This window comes from Salmo salar, chromosome ssa07, assembly GCF_905237065.1.
Source record: "Salmo salar chromosome ssa07, Ssal_v3.1, whole genome shotgun sequence".
NCBI lineage: Eukaryota > Metazoa > Chordata > Actinopteri > Salmoniformes > Salmonidae > Salmo > Salmo salar.
The window spans coordinates 1,874,507-1,899,846 of record NC_059448.1 but is presented as its reverse complement, the minus strand read 5'-3'; the positions used below and the strand labels follow the sequence as shown (position 1 = coordinate 1,899,846).

At 40.3% G+C, this 25,340-nt stretch overlaps 12 non-coding genes across 12 annotated transcripts; all 12 read right to left on the bottom strand.

Annotated features, from left to right (window-relative positions):
* Nucleotides 1–20,634: 20,634 nt before the first annotated feature.
* Nucleotides 20,635–20,707, bottom strand: trnav-cac (transfer RNA valine (anticodon CAC)). Its single transcript has one exon. It is a non-coding gene; the product is annotated as a tRNA-Val (tRNA).
* A 132-nt stretch (nucleotides 20,708–20,839) lies between these two features.
* On the bottom strand, nucleotides 20,840–20,912 carry trnav-aac (transfer RNA valine (anticodon AAC)). The gene has a single exon. It is a non-coding gene; the product is annotated as a tRNA-Val (tRNA).
* A 559-nt stretch (nucleotides 20,913–21,471) lies between these two features.
* trnav-cac (transfer RNA valine (anticodon CAC)) lies at nucleotides 21,472–21,544 on the bottom strand. Its single transcript has one exon. It is a non-coding gene; the product is annotated as a tRNA-Val (tRNA).
* Nucleotides 21,545–21,908: 364 nt separating this feature from the next.
* Nucleotides 21,909–21,981, bottom strand: trnav-aac (transfer RNA valine (anticodon AAC)). Its single transcript has one exon. It is a non-coding gene; the product is annotated as a tRNA-Val (tRNA).
* A 347-nt stretch (nucleotides 21,982–22,328) lies between these two features.
* On the bottom strand, nucleotides 22,329–22,401 carry trnav-cac (transfer RNA valine (anticodon CAC)). Its single transcript has one exon. It is a non-coding gene; the product is annotated as a tRNA-Val (tRNA).
* Nucleotides 22,402–22,535: 134 nt separating this feature from the next.
* On the bottom strand, nucleotides 22,536–22,608 carry trnav-cac (transfer RNA valine (anticodon CAC)). The gene has a single exon. It is a non-coding gene; the product is annotated as a tRNA-Val (tRNA).
* A 132-nt stretch (nucleotides 22,609–22,740) lies between these two features.
* trnav-aac (transfer RNA valine (anticodon AAC)) lies at nucleotides 22,741–22,813 on the bottom strand. Its single transcript has one exon. It is a non-coding gene; the product is annotated as a tRNA-Val (tRNA).
* A 347-nt stretch (nucleotides 22,814–23,160) lies between these two features.
* trnav-cac (transfer RNA valine (anticodon CAC)) lies at nucleotides 23,161–23,233 on the bottom strand. Its single transcript has one exon. It is a non-coding gene; the product is annotated as a tRNA-Val (tRNA).
* Nucleotides 23,234–23,374: 141 nt separating this feature from the next.
* Nucleotides 23,375–23,447, bottom strand: trnav-aac (transfer RNA valine (anticodon AAC)). The gene has a single exon. It is a non-coding gene; the product is annotated as a tRNA-Val (tRNA).
* A 346-nt stretch (nucleotides 23,448–23,793) lies between these two features.
* trnav-aac (transfer RNA valine (anticodon AAC)) lies at nucleotides 23,794–23,866 on the bottom strand. The gene has a single exon. It is a non-coding gene; the product is annotated as a tRNA-Val (tRNA).
* Nucleotides 23,867–24,426: 560 nt separating this feature from the next.
* On the bottom strand, nucleotides 24,427–24,499 carry trnav-aac (transfer RNA valine (anticodon AAC)). The gene has a single exon. It is a non-coding gene; the product is annotated as a tRNA-Val (tRNA).
* Nucleotides 24,500–25,257: 758 nt separating this feature from the next.
* trnav-cac (transfer RNA valine (anticodon CAC)) lies at nucleotides 25,258–25,330 on the bottom strand. Its single transcript has one exon. It is a non-coding gene; the product is annotated as a tRNA-Val (tRNA).
* Nucleotides 25,331–25,340: the final 10 nt, after the last annotated feature.

The window sequence follows — 25,340 nt, the reverse complement described above, 5'->3', positions numbered from 1 at the left end:
TTAAATTTTGCATTGACCCAACTCCTACTTTACAGATGTTGAAATTCTAAGCGGGAAACAAGAGATGTGCTAAAATAATTTGGTCCTTGTAATCTGAAGAACATCCCTTCAATCCCTGAATTCGTTACAATTATAGAACAGAAGTGGCATGATTGCCACTATCTTTTTTCATTTCCAAAAACTGAAGTTCATGGGTTCGATCCCAGTCTTACTTTTAAAATTCTGCTATCATTTCCTTGTAGTTTCAATGAGTGGTTATATAAAGAAATTACATTGTTTGATATTGCATTTTATCTGCAAATAAATGGGATGATCGGAGTACATGCAAAATATGGATGAGGTCACTCAGTTCAATCCCAAGATTCTCCCACTGTTTATTTGTTGCCAAATTCACATTTACACAACTACTATTTCCAGAATGTTGATATATTTTGCTGAAGGTGGCATGGTGGCCAAGTGTTAAGTCTTCGACGATCTCTTAAACCCGAAGATCATGAGTTTCAAATCCCTTCTGTGCCTTTATACCTCTATATCATACTGTGTTTTAATTGAGGACTTTGCAGAAAATGCAAAGTTGTATCAATATGCAACACAGCTATTATAGTAAGTGGATGTATCTCTATGGTAGAGCCATTACTTTACATAAATCCTCCAAACGTTAATCCCCAACTTCTCTGTTAGTGTAATTACTTGTTAAATTAGCTTTTCCAACTCCCACTTTCCAGAATGTTGACATTCTCAAGGAAGGAATAATATACTAAATCATCTGTTTCTGTAACGCTGAAGCACATAGGTTCAATCCTTGTTTAACGTTTATGGAAGATAGCTATATTATGTAAATTACTTTCATTAAACTTAAAAAAATCACAATTTTTTTCCTCCCTGTAATGCTCTAGTTTTCCCTCGCTACCTATGCGTCACCAACCCACTGGCTCAGTCATCTATAAGTCTATCTAGATAAAGCTCCACCTTATACTCAACTCATCGATAAAACATGTAGCTTTTCGCTCCAGCAGCAGTATATCTACACTGGTCATCCTCAAAGTCAACACCTCCTTTGGCTGCCTTTCCTTCCAGTTCTCTGCTCCAATGACTGACGAATTGCAAAAATCAGCTAACCTGGACACTTATATTTCCCTCACTAACTTTAAACATCAGCTATCTGAGCAGCTAACCGATCGCTGCACTGTCCACACCAGCCATCTGTATAATTAGCCCACCCAATCTACCTACCTCATCCCCATATTGTTTTTATTTACTTTCACTGCTCTTTTGCACACCAGTATTTGTACTTGCACATCATCATCTGCTCATCTATCACTCCAGTGTTAATTTGCCTAAGTGTAATTTTTGTTACACTTATACCTCCTCATACCATTTGCACACACTGAATATAGACTTTCTTTTTTTTCTATTGTGTTATTACTGTCCTTGTTTTATTCCATTTGTATCTATGTTTTTTTGTGTCCTCTTCTTTGCTTTATCTTGGCCAGGTTGCAGTTCTCAATAGAACTTGTTCTCCACTAGCTTACTGGTTAAATAAAGGTAAATAAAATAAAATAAATACATTTTCAAATCTTTCCCAAGGGGATGTAGCTCAGTGGTAGAGCGCATGCTTCTATGTATGAGATCCTGGGTTCAATCCCCAGCTTCTCCATTTAAAATTACTGCATTACCCATAACTCCTACTTTACAGAATTTTTAATTCTAGCAGGAAACAGAGATGTCTAATAATTTTTTTTTTAATCTGTATAACATTCCCCTTCAATCCCTGTTCGTACAATTATAGAACCAAGTGGCATGATTGCCATCTTTTATGGCGTCATTTTCAAACTGAAGTTTATGGGTTCGAGTCCCAGTCTGTACCTACTGGTTTAAGAATTGCTGCTATCATTTCCTTGTAGTTTCAATGGAGTGGTGTATATAAAAAATACATTATTATATTTTTCATCTGCAAATGAGAATGGGATGGAGAGCTCAGGGGGGGAGTGCATACAAAATATGTCTGAGTCGGTTCCAATCCCAAAATTCTCCCTAAGTTTTGTATCCAAATTCACATTTACACAACTACTACTTTCCTGAATGTTGATATATAATGGAGCAAACGTAGAGGTGGCATGGTGGCCAAGTGGTAAGTCTTGTAAACCGAAGATCATAGTTCAAATCCCTTCTTCCTCTATAAACATCGTCTATTTTTAATTGATTTAAAATCTTTATTTACCTTTAGCTATTATAGTAAAGTGGATAATTTTATGTAGAGCCAGTACTTTACATGAATGCGTCACCTTTAATCCCCAACTTCTCTGTTGAGTGTAATTAGTTGTTAAATTAACCTTTTGCACAACTCCCACTTTCCAGAATGTTGACATTCTAAAAGAAATAATATCTAAATCATCTGTTTCTGTAAACTGAAGCACATGGGTTCAATCCTTGTTTGGCGTTTATGGAAGATAGCTGATATTATGAAATTACTTTCGTTAGAACATTAATAAAAAGAAAAAGGTAAATTGTAAATATTACCTCACTGTATGCTCTAATTCGGCTGCCTTCGCTACCTATTCGTCACCAACCCACTGGCTCCAGGTCAGCTATAAGTCTATGCTAAGGTAAAGCTCCCCTTTCTCAACTCACTTCCATAACAACACCCACCCTCACTTTTCGCTCCAGCATATATCTCACTGGTCATCCCCCAAAGTTTCCCCTCCTTTGGCTGCCTTTCCTTCAGATTCTCTGCTGCCAATGCCCACATGAATTGCAAAAATCGCTAACCTACACTTATATTTCCCTCACCTAACTTAAACATCAGCTATCTGAGCAGCTAACCGATCGCTGCAGCTGTACCTAGGCCATCTTAATTAGCCCACCCATCTACCTACCTCATCCCCATATTGTTTTTTTTACTTTCTGCTCTTTTGCACACCAGTATTTGTACTTTGCACATCATCATCTGCTCATCTATCACTCCAGTGTTAATTTGCTAAATCGTAATTACCTCACTACCATGGCCTATTTATTACCTTACCTCCTCATGCCATTTGCACACACTGAATATAGACTTTCTTTTTTCTATTGTGTTATTGACTGTACGCTTGTTTATTCCATTTGTAACTCTGTGTTTGTTGTTTTGTGTCGCACTGCTTTTTCTTTATCTTGTGCTAGGTTGCAGTTCTCAATGAGAACTTGTTCTCCACCAGCTTACCTGGTTAAATAGCGGTGAAATAAAATAAAATAAGATACATTTTTATATCTCTCCCAGAACGGGGATGTAAGCTCAGTGGTAGAGCGCATAAGCTCGCATGTGTGAGATCCTGTGGTTCAATCCCAGCTTTCCCTTTACATTAGCTGCATTTGACCCAACACTCCTACTTTACGAAATGTTGTAATTCTAAGCAGGAAACAGAGATGTGCTAAATAATTTTGTTTTGTAATCTGAAGAACATTCCTTCAATCCCTGTTCCTACAATTATAGAATAGAAGTGGCATGATTTCCATCTTTTATGGCGTCATTTTCAAAACTGAAGTTTATGGGTGCGAATCCCAGTCTGTACCTGGTTTAAGAATTGCTGCTATCATTTCATTGTTGCTTGGCCTGGACACTTATTTTTCCCTCACTAACTTTAAACATCAGCTATCTGAGCACGGCTAACTTGATCGCTGCAGCTGTACTACAGCCATCTGTAAATAGCCCACCCAATCTACCTACCTCATCCCCATTTGTTTTTATTACTTTCTGGTCTTTTGCACCCATTTGTACTTGCACATCATCATCTGCTCAACTATCACTCCAGTTTACATTTGCTAAATTGGAATTACCATCACTCCATGGCCTATTTACCTTACCTCCTCATTTTGCACACACTGGAATATAGACTTTTTTTTTCTAAATGTTATTGACTTGTACTCTTGTTTATTCCATTGCTCACTCATATATTTGTTTGTGTCGCTTCAATTCCACTTTACTTTTATTCAGCCTGCAGTTCTCAATGAGAACTTGTTCTCCACCAGCTTACCTGGTTAAATAAAAGTGAAATAAAATGAAATAAGATACTTTATTTCTCCCAGATGTAGCTCAGTGGTAGGCGCATGCTTCGCATGTATGAGGTCCCGGGTTCTGAATCCCCAGCTTTCCTTTTACGAACGTGCAGTGACCCAACTCCTACTTTTTACAGAATGTTGTAATTCTAACAGGAAACGAGATGTGCTAAATAATTTTTTTTAATCTGAAGAACATTCCTTCAATCCTGTTCCTCAATTATGAGAAGAGTAAGTGCAATATCTTATATGGCGTCATTTCAAAACTGAAGTTAGGATTTGATCCCAATCTCCTGGTTTAAGAATTCTGCTATCAGTCAATGTTGCTTGGCACGCGGACACTTATGGATTTCCCTCCTGAACTTTAAACATCAACTATCTGAGCAGCTAACCGATCCAAGTGCAGCGTACATAAGCCATTAAATAGCCCACAATCTACCTACCTCATCCCTATTGTTTTTATTTACTTTCTGGTCTTTTTACACACCAGTGATTTATAATCTTCACAGATCATCATCTACTCATCTATCGCTCCAGTGTTAATTCACAAATTAATTACCTCTACTACCATGGCCTTATTTATTACCTTACCTCCTCATGCCATTTTCACACTGAATATAATTTTTTTTTCTATTGTGTTATTGTTTGTACTCTCTTGTTTATTCCGTTTGTAACTCTATGTTGTTGTTTGTGTCGCACTGCTTTTAACTTTATCTTAGCCAGGTTGCAGTTCTCAATGAGAACTTGTTCTCCACTAAGCTTACCTGGTTTGGGCCAAAGGTGAAATAAAATGAAATAATAAATTATCTTTCCCAAGAACGATTAGCTCAGTGGTAGAGTAATCCCAGCCGGCACTACCATTGCACGTGAGTTCCTGGTCTCCAGCAGCCTCTGGAACTGCCGATCTATACGCTTAAGGCTGAGTTCATCTCAGCCTATGCCTCTCCAGTCCCTGACTTCCATGGCGCTGGCGGAAACATGTGGATCACCACAGATAACACTGCTACTCCTACTGCTCTCTCCTCGTCTGACTACGTGTTCGCAGACCCCTAGACATCGAGCCAACGGGTGGTAAGCACTGGAATCCTCATCTCTCCCAAGTGGTCATTCTCTCTTTCTCCCCTGACCCATCTGTCTATCTCCTCAATTGAATTCCCTATCACGTTAGCCAAGCCCTTTCAAGCTTAACATCCTTATCATTTATCACCCTCCAGGATTCCCTTGGAGAATTGCATCAATGAGCTTGACGCCTTATGATGTTCCCTTTCCTGAGGATGGCTCAGCCTCTCACAGTTCTGGGGTGACTTTAACTCTCCCCGCGTGCTACCTTCGACTCTATTCCTCTTTCTGCCTCCTTCTTTCCACTCCTCTCCTCTTTCGACCTCACCTCTCACCTTCCCCCCTACTCACAAGGCAGGCATATACTGACCTCATCTCTTACTAGATGCTGTTCTTCCACTAATCTCATCAACTCCCCTCCAAGTCTCCGACCACCCTTGTATCCTTTTCCCTGCTCTCATCCAACACTTCACACTCTCCCCCTACCTCGGATGGTATTGCGTCCCAACCCTCGCTCTCTCTCTCCCGCTACTCTCTCCTCCTCCATCCTTCACTCTCTTCCTCTGCTCCCTTCTCCAACCTGATCTCCTGATTCTGCCTCCTCAACCCTCCTCTCTCCTCCCTCTCTGCAATCCTTTGATTTCCTCTCTCAACCCCTATCCTCCAGGCCGGCTTTCGGTCCTCCTCCTCCTCCGTGGCTCGGCGTTATTTCTCACTAATCAGCTCACAGAACAGAACTCCGGGCAGCCGAGCGGAAATGGAGGGCTCACTACTCCTGCGGACCTGGCATCCTTTCACTCCCTCCTCTCTACATTTTTCCTCTTCTGTCTCTCTCTAAAGCCACTTTCCCACACACTCTAAACTCCACATCATCCTCTAACCCTAGAGCTCTTTTGCTACCTTCTCCTCCCTCCTAATCCTTCTCCCCCCCTCCCCCTCCTCCCTCTCTCACGGATAACTTCCGTCCAACCATTTTGAAAAAAATGTTGCGATATCCGATCCTCGTTTGCTAAGTCCAAACGACACCGCTAGTCTTGTTCACACTGCCCTACCCTGTGCTTTGACCTCTTTCTCCCCTCTCTCTCCGTGGAGTTGAAATCTCGCTGTCTTGTGAACGGCCGGCCACCCGCACAACCACCCACTTGACCCTATCCCCTCCTCTCTTCCCCAGATCATTTCCGCGAGACCTTCTCCCCTACCTCACCTCGCTCATCAACTCATCTTTGAACCGCTGGCTACGTCCCTTCCGTCTTCAAGAGAGCGAGAAAATTCCCCCCTTCTGAAAAAACCCACAGACTCAATCCCTCCCATGTCAACTACACCAGTATCCCTTCTTTCTTTTCTCTCCAAAACTCTTGAACGTGCCGTCCTTGGCCACTCTCCCTGCTTTATCTCTCTCGAATCTTGATCCTAATCAATCAGGTGTTCGGACTTGGCATTCAACTGAGACTGCTCTTCTCTGTGTCACTGGAGGCTCTCCGCACTGCTAAAGCTAACTCTCTCTCCTCTGCTCTCATCCTTCTAGACCTATCCTTTCCATTTTGATACTGTGGAACCATCAGATCCTCCTCTCCACCCTCTCCCGAGTTGGGCATCTCCCGGCCCATCCGCTTGGATTAAGGCGTCCTACCTGACAGGTCGCTCCTACCAGGTGGCGTGGCGAGAATCTGTCTCCCGCACCACGCGCTCTCACCACTGGTGTCCCCCAAGGGCTCTGTTCTAGGCCCTCTCCTATTCGCTATACACCAAGTCACTTGGCTCTGTCTCTTATCCTCACATGGTCTCTCCTATCATTGCTATGCAGACGACACACAATTAATCTTCTCCTTTCCCCCTTCTGATAACCAGGCGGCGAATCCGCATCTCTGCATGTCTGGCAGACATTCAGTGTGGATGACGGATCACCACCTCAAGCTGAACCTCTAGGCAAGACGGAGCATGCTCTTCCCTCGGGAAGTGACTGCCCGTTCCATGATCTCGCCATCACGGTTGACAACTCCTTGTGTCTCCTCCCAGAGTGCTAAGAACGCGTGATCCTGGACAACACCCTGTCTCGTCTCCACCTAACATCAAGGAGGTGACCCGATCCTGTAGGTTCATGTACAACATCTGCAGAGTACGACCCCACCTCACAGAGGAAGCGGCGAGGTCCTGAATCCAGCAGCTTGTCATCTCCCGTCTGGATTACTGCAACTCGCTGTTGGCTTGGGCTCCCTGCCTGTGCCTATTAAAACCCCCTACAACTCCATCCCAGAACGCCGCAGCCCGTCTGGTGTTCAACCTTCCCAAGTTCTCTCACTCACTCCCCGCTCCTCCGCTCTCTCCACTGGGCTTCCAGCGGAAGCTCGATCCGCTTACAAGACCGCGTTGCTTGCCTACGGAGCTGTTGAGGGAACTGGCACCTCCATACCTTCAGGCTCTGATCAGGCCCTACACCCAAACAAGGGCACTGCGTTCATCCACCTCTGGCCTGCTGGCCCCCCTACCTCTGAGGAAGCACGGTTCCCGCTCAGCCCAGTCCAAACTGTTCGCTGCTCTGGCACCCCAATGTAGTGAACAAGCTCCCCTCACACTGACGTATAGGACAGCGGAGTCAATCACCACCTCCCGGAACACCTACGAAACCCCACCTCCCTAAGGGGAATACCTGGGATAGGGATAAAGTAATCCTTCTAACCCCCTCCCCCCCTTAAAAGATTTAGATGCACACTGTTAGCAAAGTGGTTGTTCCACTGGATATCATAAGGTGAATGCACCAATTTGTAAGTCGCTCTTCGATAGCTCTCTGCTAAATGAACTTAAATGTGAATGTAAATGTAGATGATCATGCTTCGCATTATGAGGTCCTGGGTTCCAGAATCCCCAGCTTCTCCATTTTAAAATTAGTCATTGACCCACAACTCCTACTTTACAGAATGTTGTAATTCTAAGCAGGAAACAGAGATGTGCTAAATAATTTGGTTTTGTTATCTGAAGAACATGCGTTCAATCCCTGTTCGTACATTTATAGATTAGAAGTGGCATGGTTGCCAACTTTACATGGCGTCATATTCAAAAACTGAAGTTTTATGGGTTCAATCATCCATCTCTGTACCTGGTTTAAAATTGCTGCTATCATTTCCTTGTAGTTTTCAATGGATGGTTAAAGAGAAGCATTGTATTGATATTGCATTTCCATTCGTGCAAATGAAATGGGATTGAATCTCAGAGGGGGAGTGCATGCAAAATATGTATGAGGTCCTCGGTTCAATCCCAAGATTCTCCACTGAGTTTATTTGTGGCCAAATTCACTTTACACAACTACTACTTTCCGAATGTTGATAAATAAGTTACACCTTAGTGGCATGGTGGCCAAGTGGCAAGGTGTCGGGTCTGTAAACCGAATACCGACTTTTAATGGAGGACTTTGCAGAAAAAACAAGTTGTGGCTAATATGCTTGCACACAGTTATTATAAAGTAAGGGGATGTATCTCTATGGTACAGCCAGAACTTTACATGTATGCGGTCCAACGTTAATCCCCAACTTCTCTGTTTGACTGTATTTACTTGTTAAATTAGCTTTTGTACAACTCCCACTTTCCAGAATGTTGACATTCTAAGAAGGAAATAGATGTGCTAAATCATCTGTTTCTGTAAACTGAAGCACATGGGTTCATCCTTATTCGAAGCTGTTTATGGAAGATAGCTGATATTATGTAAATGTACTTTCATTAGAACAGTGTAAAAGAAAAGGTACATTGTATCTGATATGATCACTGCACCTGTATGGACTCGGCGGCTGGTTCCCTCGCTACCTATTCGTCCACCAGACCCACTGGCTCCAGGTCATCTATAAGTCTATGCTAGGTAAAGCTCCGCCTTATCTCAGCTCACTGGTCACGATAACAACACCCACCAATAGCACTCGCTCCAGCAGGAATATCTCTACTGATCATCCCAAAGCCAACACCTATTTTGGCCGCCTTTCCTTCCAGTTCTCTGCTGCCAATGACTGGAACGAATTGCAAAAATCGCTGAAGCTGGACATTATATTTCCCTCACTACACTTTACACACTCAGCTAAGTCTGAGCAGCTAACCGATCGCTGCAGCTGTACAACATCTGTAAATAAGCCCACCCAATCTACCTACCTCATCCCTATATTGTTTTTTATTTACTTTCTGCTCTGTTTGCACACCAGTATTTTCTACTTGTACTCATCATTCTGCCGTCATCTATCAATCCAATGTTAATTTGCTAAATTGTAATTACTTCGCTACTATGGCCTATTTGTTGCCTTACCTCCTCATGCCATTTGCACACATTGTATTTTGACTTTCTTTTTTCTATTGTGTTATTGACTGTATGCTTGTTGTTATTCCATTTGTAACTCTGTGTTGTTGTTTGTGTTGCACTGCTTTGCTTTATCTTGGCCAGCGATTGCAGTTCTCCCAATGTGAACTTAGAGTTCTCCACTTGCTTCCCGGTTAAATAAAGGTGAAATAAAATAAAATAAGATTTTTTTTTCTCTCTCCCAGAACAGGATGGAGCTCAGTGGTAGAGTGCATGCTTCACATGTATGAGGTCCTTGGTTCAATCCCCAGCATCTCCATTTAATATTTTTGCACTGACCCAACTCCTACTTTACAGAATGCACACATTGTGAGTTCTCAACGAGTGTGCTAAATAATTTGGTCTTGTTATCTGAAGAACATCCCTTCAATCCCTGTTCGGTTACAATTATAGAACAGAAGTGGCATTGTTGCCAACTTTTTATAGCGTCATTTTCAAAAACTGAAGTTCATGGGTTCGATCCCTGTCTTGTACCTGGTTTAAGAATTGCTACTATCGTTTCATTGTAGTTTCAATGGAGTGTATCTAAAAAGTACATTGTATTGATATTGCATTTTATCTGCAAATGAAATGGGATGGAAGCTCAGAAGGGAGTGCATGCAAAATATTGTTAGGGTTTAACCAACTATTTGTTTGCATAACCTATATAATAAAATTAGTTGTGGTGCATAACTTATGAATACTAATGCTAAACATGAGAGGTTTATATTGTATTAACATAGATTGAGCGACATATAATGACATGACTAACTGGAGGGTTCTGGCTAGTAGTGTAGGCTGAGTAGACTTGTGACACACACACACAATGCCTGGTTGTGGGGCCGCTCATGGACATGTGAGGAACTGATAGAGGGAGAATGGCTGGGCACAAGAACAGGCACTGTCCTTGGGTGTTGTTGACTCTCGGGTACACACACCGAAGATAAGCTAGAAGACAACTATGCTTGCCAACAAAGATGCGTCTAGGGCTGGGACCAGCCTGCACGCCAACAATAGGCTGGAGTAAGTCTAAACCACACCCAAGCCTCTACTAGCAGGCCCTCCAGGGAGAGGAACTATGTCTGTCAAGAAGTATTTAAGGAAGAACTTATGATGTCATTTCAGTTTCTCTGTCTGCCTGCGAGTGGTTACAGTGAACCCGTATATAGAACATTGCATTTATCACTATTTACTTAGCTTAATAAACAGCTGTGAAACAGTACTAGAGTCCAGAGTTTCTCTTTGTCCTGACACCAGATTCGAATTGACGCAACCTAACATGATGACCCCGACGTGATCTGCTGTAGGGACTTCACTGGAAACTTGTCCGACCAATTGGCCATCGCTGTCGTCGGACGGTTGTTTCTACAAATCCTGACCGGTCAACTAAAAGGTAAGCAGACACCTATTGTGAATACTGAAGTTCTGCACATTGGCTATTTCAAAGTTCACCTGTTTGATGTAAGTGACCAATTTTTATTTTTACTATAGCACAAATTGGTTGAAGTATATATTAAACATTTGGGTTTGATTAAGTGATAAATGCATTGTTGACAACCGGTTAAACAGTAATGCCCGTGACCTATTAAGAACTGGGTGATGAATGATATGTATTAGGTAATCAATGATGTGTGTGTGTTGGTTAACCTCTTACAAGGACCCTTACGGGGACCTGTAGATATTGATCATATTTCAGGCTAGGGTTCGGTACTAGAGTACTAGTATCGGTTTGAATGTGGTTGATAAATCTGACTATCAACGGGACTATGTGAAGTTTGGGAGGCCAACCCAATCGTGTGAATGTAGTACATTGGATATTAGACAGCGATCTGAATATCTGGTTTGGAGTGTTTAATATATCGGTTATCCAGTAATGCTTTACAGGGTTGATCATCTTATAGAGAAGGTTCAGGATTAGTTCGATTCCCAGGACGAGGTCCTTTACGAGCTCCTATACAAAGAGGTATAGGCTAGGTTTTAGGCTAGGTTCCAGGTTATATTTGGGGGTTTACCGTGTGAGTGTATTTTGATTCCCTGGACGAGGTCCTTTACGAGGTCCTATACAAAAAGGGTATGGGCTAGGTTCTAGGCTAGGTTCCAGGTTATATTGGGTTTTACGGGTGGGCATAATACATTGTTAAAACAGGTCTAGAAATTAGCGGGGTAAAATAGATCATAGGAAGGGAGACATAATTCCTCTGTGGAAAGGTAACGTGAGAATGGGGGATATTGAACCAGAACAGGTGTTGAAGAACTTTGAAAGCGACTCTCGAAAGGAATGGTGGTCGCGATGGGAAAGAATGGAAGAGGAGAGGCAAAAAATGATATAAGGGATGGCTAAAATAAGGTAGTATTAATGCACCCAATGGACTCCCAGTCGACGGGGAGCCCGGTAGAATATTGGAAACGCTAAAACGAAAAACATACACACCTGTTCCAGTGGAAGCAGGAGGGGGAAGCGCATAAAGGAGGTGCAGGAATTTACGGGAGATGAAGCGATACATGGAGTTAATTTTATTTTACAGACGATGCACATTAAACACAGTTGTGTATAATGGCAGGGTATTCCTAGCAAACAGAATGGGCCTGTTTGCAGACAAAACTGAAGGGGTTTTTAAGGTTTTAAGCAATCTTGGGTCAAATTAGTCCAAATAGTACATTAAAATATGGGGTTTCATAGATTGGAAGTAAAATATTTTATCCAAGGGTAGTGTATGTTCAATTAAAGTACCCAGAACCGTTGAGGAAGTTTAAAACAAATTATTAATGATTTGAGGAAGTACAGTGGAGTTATTATTAGGTTTTGTTTGTGGCTAACGTTTGGGTTTCTGAATCGGTGTAGTATAAGGAATGATGACCAAATGTTCGTGGTTATTTTATGGAAAAAGGAGCGCTTAGCTTTTTTGGGAAAAATACCTAGGGACAGGATATCTTAAAGGGGTATACACACATGGCATTTTGGAAGTTTGGTTTTCTGAGTTTTAATAAACACATGAAATTATTTTGATAGGGAATGTTCTGGGAACCTGGGATACAAAATGTAGATACAGTTCTTAGCTTTAATTTGTTTAATGTAGTAAGAAACACGGTTCTGAAAGGGTGGTATGACTTTTGACCCCTCTGGTGACTTTTCCTGTGTGGTCTGATCAGCCACATTGAAAAGCCATTTGGATGGTGAATTTAAGGTCATTGGTGATATTGATTGTAAGGGAATTTGTAGAACTGATAATTATGATGGAGTTAAAGTTCTTAGACACAATTGATAATTTGAACCAATGAGAAGACTAAAAGGGCAAAGCCTTAGACTAAGGGTAGGCTTCCTTAAGGAGTCTATTTCCGTAGAACAATAAGGGTACAATAATGTTTCTTGGTGGAGTAAATCAGATTAGAGTCATTTTTGATCTGATTATGTTATTTGAAAATATTTTGACCAGTAGCAGGGGTATTATTTACATGATCTAGATACGTTTATTTTTCCTTAGGAAGTCAGCTGTGGTTGAAAGCAGTGTAAGAGATTTAACAAAACAAGGCTGTGGAATTGATATAATAGTATTATATTTTGTTGTGAATAAGTTTAATAATGGTAGACTTAGGTCAACAGGACAGGGATATATGACATCTGTAGGTGATCTAGGATCATTGAGGGTATTGTGATACATTTAAGTAGATATGCAATATCTAGACAGGTAGATTTTTCTAAAGTTCAGGAGTGCAACCAAGGAGACAATGAGACATTTAGTCAATATTTGGAAACAACCCAGATTTGATACTTTCTGTTATGAGAAAAAGCTGGAGACAGATAGAAGGGCAGACGGAGAGATCCTCCCCTGCACTGCTGAAACCTTGAGGGTTGGGGAGTAAAGCAGGAAGAAAGGAGGGGGCCAGCAGGAGTAGATAGGAAGAGAATTTGGTTCACTTAGCTCCTAGGATATTAATTCATGGAGAGACTATCGGCTCCGTTGGCAGGCATGTATTTTAGTTTTGATTTTAAGTTTATGTTTGGTAAATTCGCTAGGAGGAGATATGATCATTTTGTTGAAAGTAATTGTTACCCTAACTAAAAGGACAATGAAAGCTTAGTTGGTTTCAGGTGTTAGACACTGAACCATTGCCCAGACACTATTCTGCACAGTAGGCCGAAATAGTAGCATTGACTCGAACCGGTGAAATAAGAAAGGAGAGAAAAGTTACTATTTACACAGACAAGCACATAGACATTTAAAACCATACAAAACAGCACAGATACATCTTAAAGAAGATAAAACACTTGACAGAGAATTGTTACAGAATAGCCGAGGATGAAGGCCCCAGGGAGAATTGGACATGTGGAAAATAAAAGGGGCAATCCTACAAGAGAAGGGGCTGACATAAGGATAATTTGTTTAGATATGCAGCAATATTGATACATGGCTTTGAGCCATGTATAAATAGGGGGAGTATGGTAGAGCAGACGATAGAACATGTTAGGATAATTACTTAAACAAAAACATTTTTGTAGAATATCCATTCCAATATTTGGAAATGGACTTAGTGAACTATTCCAAATTGAGGGGAAGAAGGGGTGTTTTAACAATAATAGATAAGTATAGCAAATGGGTGAAGCATTCCCAACTTACTTGGTGGACATGATTATGGTAGCTAGAATATTAGGTCAAGATATTATCCCTAGAGTTGGTTTACTAGGATCTATCTCTTTAAAGGATGGATGACATTTTAGCTAATCAGGTAGAGCCTATAGAATGCCAGAGTTAGAGATACCAGAACAGGTAGACATAGACGTTGAAGTAATACTAACAGAACACATGAGAATACTGTTTGTTAACCAAACCCGTTATGTCCAAGAATTTGTGTCCAACAGGTGAATTAGAGGAGAAGGTGATTCCCTCAATCCAACCAGAGACTGGGTGTGGATCCAGTCCCGGAGGAGAAAAGACGGGGAAGCAGCCCTGTTGGGAAGGCCCATACCAGGTTCTGTTAAACCATTGCCTGTTGCCATTAGAAAAGCTGAGAGAGTCACTTGGGTCCACGTTATCCACTGCAAGAAGGTATGTACACATATGAGCACTGCTGATCACACACGAGTTAGGAGAAGAACCGAGTACCAACAGGGTCCGGGAGTTACTTCCTTAACCTCTTACATCTAGACGTTCCGCTAGCGGAACACCTGCTCCAATATCCAATGATAGGCGTGGCGCGAATTACAAATTCCTCAAAAAACCCCAAACTTCCATTTTTCAAACATATGACTATTTTACACCATTTTAAAGACAAGACTCTCCTTTATCTAACCACACTGTCCGATTTCAACAAGGCTTTACAGCGAAAGCAAAACATTAGATTATGTCAGCAGAGTACCAAGCCAGAAATAATCAGACACCCATTTTTCAAGCTAGCATATAATGTCACATAAAACAAAACCACAGCTAAATGCAGCACACTAACCTTTGATGATCTTCATCAGATGACACGCCCTACGACATTATGTTATACAATACATGCATGTTTTGTTCAATCAAGTTCATATTTATATCAAAAACCAGCTTTTACATTAGCATGTGACGTTCAGAACTAGCATTCCCACCCCGAACACTTCCGGTGAATTTACTAAATGACTCACGATAAACGTCCACAAAAAACATAACAATTATTTTAAGAATTATAGATACAGAACTCCTTTGTGCAATCGAGGTGTCCGATTTTAAAATAGCTTTTCGGTGAAAGCACATTTTGCAATATTCTCAGTAGATGTAAAAAGCTGGTATTTGATATAAATATGAACTTGATTGAACAAAACATGCATGCATTGTATAACATCATGTCCTAGGGTTGTCATCTGATGAAGATCATCAAAGGTTAGTGCTGTTTACTCCCAGCACTTTTGTTTACTCCCAGCACTTTAATAAAATCCTTTGCGCTCTTGAATGGAATCTCACACCCGTTTCATTGATATCCCCAACAAACATTATTTCAGTCTTCTCTATATTAACTTTAGCACCCGATGCCTTGCCATATATATCTATGATCCCCATAATGCTTCCAATACTTTCTATATCCTTCACGTACAAGTAGTGTCATCAGCGTACTGATGTACAACACTGACACCACCACCTGGGATTCCAACACCCCTTACTTCTTTATTACTATTTATCAATGTAGCTAACGGTTCTGTAGAAACACTGTACAGCAGAGCTGACAAAGGACAGCCCTGCCTTACTGACCTCTCCACAGGAAAGTATCTGTTAACACTCCGTTACATTTAACACAACTTTTAGCCCCACTATACAACAGGTTGATCCAAGATACAAACTTTGGCCCAAACCCAAACCTCTCCAAAGTCTGTAATAAAAAAGCTGTGCTCCACTCTATCGAAAGCTTTGTTAAAGTCCAAACTTAAAACTATACCACCTTCATTTTTCATTTGATTAACAACATCCCTAATTGTACAAATGACATCTGCAATATCTCTTCCAGGTATGCCGTAGGCTTGTGTTGATTCAATAATACTCCCAATCACCTTTTTCATCCTATTCGCTAACACTTTAGTCAGTATCTTATAATCCGAATTTAGAAGGCTAATAGGCCTATAATTTTCTAACTTTAATCTACTGCCCCTATTTTTGAATAAGATCGTTAACATTCCAGTTGACATAGACTCAGGGATTTCCTTATTCTCTTCCATATAATGAAACACCCTCACTAAAATGGGTGCCAAAATATCTACAAAGACTTTATAGAACTCATTTGTTAAACCATCCAAACCCGGACTTTTATTACCTTGCGTACTAACAATTGCTTCCTTGATTTCCATAATCGAAATCTCTTCATCACACATCATTCTATCTGCCTGCGATACTTTGGCACTAATTGTATCCAACACTTTTACAACACACACTTTATCTACATCATTCTTTTGTAAAGATTTCTGTAAAAGGTTTCAACTGTCTCTAAGATCCCAACAAAATCGTTTACCTTTACACCTCTTTCATCTTCCAACTCTACAATGTAACTCTTAGTTTGTTTTCTTTTTCCAGACCCCAAAAAAAGGATGTACATTTCTCTCCCTCCAAAGCGTACTGTGCCCTGCTCCTAACAATAGCACCCAAACATTTATTTTTTCATAACGACCCAGCTCTGCATGGATTTTCAAATAATTCACAACATCATAGTCTGGATCCGTATCAGCCTTTTCAAGTTCATGCAACATCCTATTCCTAAGCATTATTTCTTTCTGCTTATCTAAACGGTTATGATTTTTTGCGTACCTAATACTCCTATTTTTTACTTTTACTTTCACTTCCTCCCACCATAAACACACATTCTCTTTTAACAGTACATTAGACATTTCATCATTAATACATTCAACAATTTCATTTCTATATCCTTCCTCCTTTAACAGACTGGCATTTAAACACCAGACACCTCCCCCTCTCCTCTCCACACCAAAACCCATTTGAAATGACATTACTGCATGATCACTATATGCTGTAAAGGTATATGACACCTTCTTAACATTCTGCACCAATTCTTGTTTTGCTAGACATAAATCAATTCTGCTTTGTTTTAATTCCTTTAGAACCACCTGCCTTCTAGAGAATACTCTTCTGTTTGGATTTTCAGCCCTCCATATATCTACTAGATTCTCCTCATTCATAAGTTTCCATAATGCATTTCTAGAAGAGTCATATCTGAATTTAGCACAACTAGAGGCATCCATTCTACTACACCTCACATTAAAATCTCCTATCAGTATACAGTTTTCTGAGCACAGTGTTTTTAATTTGTGAAACATTTCTCTCCTTTCAGATTCAATGTTTGAAGCATAAACATTAATTAAACGAAAAACTACATTTTGAACTTCAAATTCAATTACAATAAGTCTGCCATCATTGTCAGCATATATTTCTTTTACATTTTTGCACCACATCATTTTTTATCAAAATAGCCACACCACATGTTTTATCCCTCCATGACTACAAAAATTTAATCTGACCATTTTACTCTTAATCTCCTGCATTTTGGAGTCTGTCCAATTGGTCTCTTGAAAACACAACATGTCTGCCTTAACCTGTTGGGTCTAGGGGGCAGCATTTGCACGTCTGGATAAAAAAATGTACCCGATTTAATCTGGTTACTAATCCTACCCAGTAACTAGAATATGCATATACTTATTATATATGGATAGAAAACACTCTAAAGTTTCCAAAACTGTTTGAATGGTGTCTGTGAGTATAACAGAACTCATTTGGCAGGCAAAACCCTGAGACATTTTCTGACAGGAAGTGGATACCTGATGTGTTGTATTGACTTTAAAGCTATCCCATTGAAAGACACAGGGGGTTTAGGAATATTTTGGCACTTCCTATTGCTTCCACTAGATGTCACCAGCCTTTACAAAGTGTTTTGAGTCTTCTGGAGGGAGATCTGACCGAACAAGAGCCATGGAACGGTGATGTCCCATTAGACACCTGGCGCGTACTTCATGTTGGGTACCCTCGTTCCAATACGTTATAAAGGCTATGCATTCGTCCACCTTGAATATTATTCATGTTCTGGTTAAAAAAGGCCCTAATGATTTATGCTATACAACGTTTGACATGTTTGAACGAACGGAAATATATTTTTTTCCCCTCGTTCATGACGAGAAGTCCGGCTGGCTTACATCATGGCTAACGAGACGGAGATTTTGGACATAAATGATGAGCTTTTTGAACAAAACTACATTCGTTATGGACCTGTGATACCTGGAAGTGACATCTGATGAAGAGAATCAAAGGTAATGGATTATTTACATAGTATTTTCGATTTTAGATCTCCCCAACATGACGTCTAGTCTGTATCGCAACGCGTATTTTTCTGGGCACAGTGCTCAGATTATTGCAAAGTGTGATTTCCCAGTAAGGTTATTTTTAAATCTGGCAAGTTGATTGCGTTCAAAAGATGTAAATCTATAATTCTTTAAATGACAATATAATATTTTTAACAATGTTTTCTAATTTTAATTATTTAATTTCTGACGCTGACTTGACTGCGGTTATTGGAGGGAAACGATTTCCTCAACATCAATGCCATAGTAAAACGCTGTTTTTGTATATAAATATGAACTTGATAGAACTAAAAATGCATGCATTGTCTAACATAATGTCCTAGGAGTGTCATCTGATGGAGATTGTAAAAGGTTAGTGTATCATTTTAGCTGGTTTTATGGTTTTGGTGACCCTGTCTTTGACTTGACAAAACATTACACACAACTCTTGTAAATGTACTGTCCTAACATACTCTAAATTTATGCTTTCCCGTAAAACCTTTTTGAAATCGTAAAACGTGGTTAGATTAAGGAGATGTTTATCTTTCAAATGGTGTAACATAGTTGTATTTTTGAAAAATTTGAATTTTGACATTTATTTGGATTCAAATTTGCCGCTCTTGGAAATGCACCTGCTGTTGATGGAGTGCACCAAGGTGTACGCTAAGCGTCCCACCTAGCCCCAAGAGGTTAACAGACACTAATACCTGCTCAAATTTGCTCATGTTTCAAAACTGTTACCATTTAGGGATGCGACTGTAATCATTATGAATGTGTGCAGAAGTATAATCAGAGCCAAACAAGTCCTTAAAAATCCTACTTTTTCTTTTTCCAAAACCCATCATCTCCCTGGTTTTTCGACAATGACCTCTTATTTTTTACAAACAACTGAAGATCCTCACTATCTATTTCATCATCCGTCTCTTTATTTGGATTTTTGGGGGGGACGGCGGGGAAGCCTTTTGAAAAGTGCGCTTTAACAGTGCCCGTGACTTCCCAGTGGACCCAGCCCACTCTTTGGTGTAATTTTTACACAGGCTTAAAGCTGGCTCAGGCACCTGAGAAGCACCTTGCACCATCTCTACCTGTGTATGTCTTTCACCCATCATGTGCTGCTGTTCCACCTTGTCAGCAGCAGAGACTAAAACGGCGTCTCGTGCTTTGCCAGGGAGACATTACAGGCTCTTCAAGCTTATCTGCCACTGTCTCTGGAGTCACACTCTCCATGTCACTCTCATCCTCCCTCTCCATAGGCACACTCCCCTCTTCCTCAGACGTGAGGTCCATTGTTTGCAAAAGTAAGTGATTTTCTCCCTTATTACAGCTACATCTAACTTTAGGTCTGTCACACATTTTGCACACATTTCCTATGTTCCGACATTCTCTGGCATAATGCCCTTGTTCACTACATTTGTGGCATGTGAATTCCGGACATTCCTTAAGTATGTGCCCCGGCTGAATACATAATCTACATACCTTCACTTGATTGTCGTGGATTACCACGAAAATATTCAAATCCCCTCGACAGTGTTAAATTTAGTAGAATATGGCAAGGATTGCACATTGTCTGTAAACTTTACCTTGCAAAATCTTGTCCCATCTACAATGTCCGTTCCTGGCCACATCCTCCTCTTGATTGGCGTGGTCGCCTTCACCTTCCAGCCTTTTAGTTTCTCTTCTATCTCCTCATCCGTAATGTATGCGGGCAAGTTCAAAAAGGACACCACCAGCTCATCGTTCCCCTAGTTCTTTAGCCATGATTTGACAGTTCTTTATCTTTAGCCCGTCTATTAGTCTTTCTTTTTCCATTTACATGAGACATTGTTACTTCATACTTATTCCCGTCTTTCATTCGACATCCCAGTATTGTTCCAGCAAACTTCCTTTATTCCTCTCAGCAATTCCATCGTTGTTATTTTCCCTTCTCCACTTATTTTCCACGTTCACCGTCAGTTCCTTCTCATATGTTCTTTTTTTCAGTTCTTCGTTTAACATTCTGATTTCACTGTTGTCCTTTCGTCGTCGTTTGTATTCTTGATGTCGAAGCCATGTTGTCCGTCCGGTTATTTTAAGCAATATCCCCCAAACAGCTCACGCTGATGGGGACAATAGCAAAAACGTTTCACAGAAACTTCACTACAGTCACTCACAAACTTTCAAACTTATAAGTCAACTAGACCTCCAAAAAAACGATATTCTCTCTCAAGCACTCAGACACCTGCTTCTCTTCCACTTCCTGAAACTCCAAAAAGGGGCGTGTGAAGCGAACGTGATAACCACTACACCACAGAACCTACTGCTACAATTAGCTGCAAGGAGTAAACCGAATTTTAAAAATATTCATGTCACGTATTCGAATTTCCAAAATAAGGGATTAATGAAATTCTTTGTTAACACTATGGTACTTCTTGAATGTGTCAATGAGCGTTGTTTCCGACTGGTTTCGAACCAGGGACCTTTCGCGTGTGAAGCGAATGTGATAACCACTACACTACAGAAACTGCTGTAACACTTATCTGCAAGGAGTAAAACGAATTTTACTGATATTCATGGCACGTGTTCAAATTTCCAAAATTAGGCATTTATGAAAATAACTATTCTCTTTTAAAAGTACTGTACGTGTCAAAGAGCACTGTTTCCACCCAGTTTCGAACCGAGGACCTTTCGCATGTTAAGCGAACGTGATAACCACTACACTACAGAAACTGCTTCAACAATTATCTGCAAGGAGCAAATTGAATTTTACAGATATTCATGGCACGTGTTCAAATTTCCAAAATTAGGCATTTATGAAAATAACTATTCTCTGTTAATAGTACAGTACCTACTGCACATGTCAAAGAGCACTGTTTCCTCCCGGTTTCAAACTGAGGACCTTTTCACGTGTAAACAACGTGATAACCACTACACTACAGAAACTGCTGCTTGATTTTCCTGCAAGAAGTAAACCGAATTTTACAGATATTCATGGCACGATTCGAATTTCCAAAATAAGGCATTTATGAAAGTAACTATTCTCTGTTAATAGTACAGTACCTACTGCACATGTCAAAGAGCACTGTTTCCTCCCAGTTTCAAACTGAGGACCTTTAGCGTGTAAAGCGAACGTGATAACCACTACACTCCAGAAACTGCTGCTTGATTTTTCTGCAAGGAGTAAACCGAATTTTACCGATATTCATGGCACGTATTTGAATTTCCAAAATAAAGAATTCATGAAATTTTCTGTTACCACTATGGTACTTCAGAATGTGTCAATAAGCGTTGTTTCCGCCCGGTTTCAAACGAGGGACCTTTCGCGTGTGAAGCGAATGTGATAACCACTACACCACAGAAACTACTGCTACAATTAGCTGCAAGGAGTAAACCGAATTTTAAAAATATTCATGTCACGTATTCGAATTTCCAAAATAAGGGATTAATGAAATTCTTTGTTAACACTATGGTATTTCTTGAATGTGTCAATGAGCGTTGTTTCCGACTGGTTTTCGAACAAGGGACCTTTCGCGTGTGAAGCGAACGTGATAACCACTACACTACAGAAACTGCCGTAACACTTATCTGCAAGGAGTAAAACGAATTTTACTGATATTCATGGCACGTGTTCAAATTTCCAAAATTAGGCATTTATGAAAATAACTATTCTCTTTTAAAAGTACTGTACCTACTGCACGTGTCAAAGAGCACTGTTTCAAAGAGCACTGTTTCCGCCCGGTTTCGAACCGAGGACCTTTTGTGTGTTAAGCGAACGTGATAACCACTACACTACAGAAACTGCTTCAACAATTATCTGCAAGGAGTAAATCGAATTTTACAGATATTCATGGCACGTGTTCAAATTTCCAAAATTAGGCATTTATGAAAATAACTATTCTCTGTTAATAGTACAGTACCTACCGCACATGTCAAAGAGCACTGTTTCCTCCCGGTTTCAAACTGAGGACCTTTCACGTGTAAAGCGAACGTGATAACCACTACACTACAGAAACTGCTGCTTGATTTTCCTGCAAGAAGTAAACCGAATTTTACAGATATTCATGGCACGTATTCGAATTTCCAAAATAAGGCATTCATGAAATTTTCTGTTACCACTATGGTACTTCAGAATGTGTCAATGAGCGTTGTTTCCGCCCGGTTTCGAACCAGGGACCTTTCGCGTGTGAAGCGAACGTGATAACCACTACACATCAGAAACTACTGCTACAATTAGCTGCAAGGAGTAAACCAAATGTAAAAAATATTCATGTCACGTATTCAAATTTCCAAAACAAGGGATTAATGAAATTCTTTGTTAACACTATGGTACTTCTTGAATGTGTCAATGAGCGTTGTTTCCGCCTGGTTTCGAACCAGGGACCTTTCGCGTGTGAAGCGAACTTGATAACCACTACACTAAAGAAACTGCTGTAACACTTATCTGCAAGGAGTAAAACGAATTTTACTGATATTCATGTCACGTGTTCAAATTTCCAAAATTAGGCATTTATGAAAATAACTATTCTCTTTTAAAAGTACTGTACGTGTCAAAGAGCACTGTTTCCGCCCGGTTTCGAACCAAGGACCTTTCGCGTGTTAAGCGTGCGTGATAACCACTACACTACAGAAACTGCTTCAACAATTATCTGCAAGGAGTAAATCGAATTTTACAGATATTCATGGCACGTGTTCAAATTTCCAAAATAAGGCATTTATGAAAATAACTATTCTCTGTTAATAGTACAGTACCTATTGCACATGTCAAAGAGCACTGTTTCCTCCCGGTTTCAAACTGAGGACCTTTCACGTGTAAAGCGAACGTGATAACCACTACACTACAGAAACTGCTGCTTGATTTTTCTGCAAGGAGTAAACCGAATTTTACCGATATTCATGGCACGTATTCGAATTTCCAAAATAAAGAATTAATTAAATTTTCTGTTACCACTATGGTACTTCAGAATGTGTCAATGAGCGTTGTTTCCGCCTGGTTTCGAACCAGGGACCTTTCGCGTGTGAAGCGAACTTGATAACCACTACACTACAGAAACTGCTGTAACACTTATCTGCAAGGAGTAAAACGAATTTTACTGATATTCATGGCACGTGTTCAAATTTCCAAAATTAGGCATTTATGAAAATAACTATTCTCTTTTAAAAGTACTGTACCTACTGCACGTGTCAAAGAGCACTGTTTCCGCCCGGTTTCGAACCGAGGACCTTTCGCGTGTTAAGCGAACGTGATAACCACTACACTACAGACACTGCTTCAACAATTATCTGCAAGGAGTAAATCGAATTTTACAGATATTCATGGCACGTGTTCAAATTTCCAAAATTAGGCATTTATGAAAATATCTATTCTCTGTTAATAGTACAGTACCCAACGCACATGTCAAAGCGCACTGTTTCCTCCCGGTTTCAAACTGAGGACCTTTCACGTGTAAAGCGAACGTGATAACCACTACACTACAGAAACTGCTGTAACACTTATCTGCAAGGAGTAAAACGAATTTTACTGATATTCATGGCACGTGTTCAAATTTCCAAAATTAGGCATTTATGAAAATAACTATTCTCTTTTAAAAGTACTGTACGTGTCAAAGAGCACTGTTTCCGCCCGGTTTCGAACCAAGGACCTTTCGCGTGTTAAGCGTACGTGATAACCACTACACTACAGAAACTGCTTCAACAATTATCTGCAAGGAGTAAATCGAATTTTACAGATATTCATGGCACGTGTTCGAATTTCCAAAATTAGGCATTTATGAAAATAACTATTCTCTGTTAATAGTACAGTACCTATTGCACATGTCAAAGAGCACTGTTTCCTCCCGGTTTCAAACTGAGGACCTTTCACGTGTAAAGCGAACGTGATAACCACTACACTACAGAAACTGCTGCTTGATTTTTCTGCAAGGAGTAAACCGAATTTTACCGATATTCATGGCACGTATTCGAATTTCCAAAATAAAGAATTAATTAAATTTTCTGTTACCACTATGGTACTTCAGAATGTGTCAATGAGCGTTGTTTCCGCCTGGTTTCGAACCAGGGACCTTTCGGTGAGAAGCGAACTTGATAACCACTACACTACAGAAACTGCTGTAACAATTATCTGCAAGGAGTAAAACGAATTTTACTGATATTCATGGCACGTGTTCAAATTTCCAAAATTAGGCATTTATGAAAATAACTATTCTCTTTTAAAAGTACTGTACCTACTGCACGTGTCAAAGAGCACTGTTTCCGCCCGGTTTCGAACCGAGGACCTTTCGCGTGTTAAGCGAACGTGATAACCACTACACTACAGACACTGCTTCAACAATTATCTGCAAGGAGTAAATCGAATTTTACAGATATTCATGGCACGTGTTCAAATTTCCAAAATTAGGCATTTATGAAAATATCTATTCTCTGTTAATAGTACAGTACCCACCGCACATGTCAAAGCGCACTGTTTCCCCGGTTTCAAACTGAGGACCTTTCACGTGTAAAGCGAACGTGATAACCACTACACTACAGAAACTGCTGTAACACTTATCTGCAAGGAGTAAAACGAATTTTACTGATATTCATGGGACGTGTTCAAATTTCCAAAATTAGGCATTTATGAAAATAACTATTCTCTTTTAAAAGTACTGTACGTGTCAAAGAGCACTGTTTCCCGCCGGTTTCGAACCAAGGACCTTTCGCGTGTTAAGCGTGCGTGATAACCACTACACTACAGAAACTGCTTCAACAATTATCTGCAAGGAATAAATCGAATTTTACAGATATTCATGGCACGTGTTCAAATTTCCAAAATTAGGCATTTATGAAAATAACTATTCTCTGTTATTAGTACACTACCTACTGCACATGTCAAAGAGCACTGTTTCCTCCCGGTTTCAAACTGAGGACCTTTCACGTGTAAAGCGATAACCACTACACTACAGAAACTGCTGCTTGATTTTCTTGCAAGAAGTAAACCGAATTTTACAGATATTCATGGCACATATTCGAATTTCCAAAATAAGGCATTCATGAAATTTTCTGTTACCACTATGGTACTTCAGAATGTGTCAATGAGCGTTGTTTCCGCCCGGTTTCGAACCAGGGACCTTTCGCGTGTGAAGCGAACGTGATAACCACTACACATCAGAAACTACTGCTACA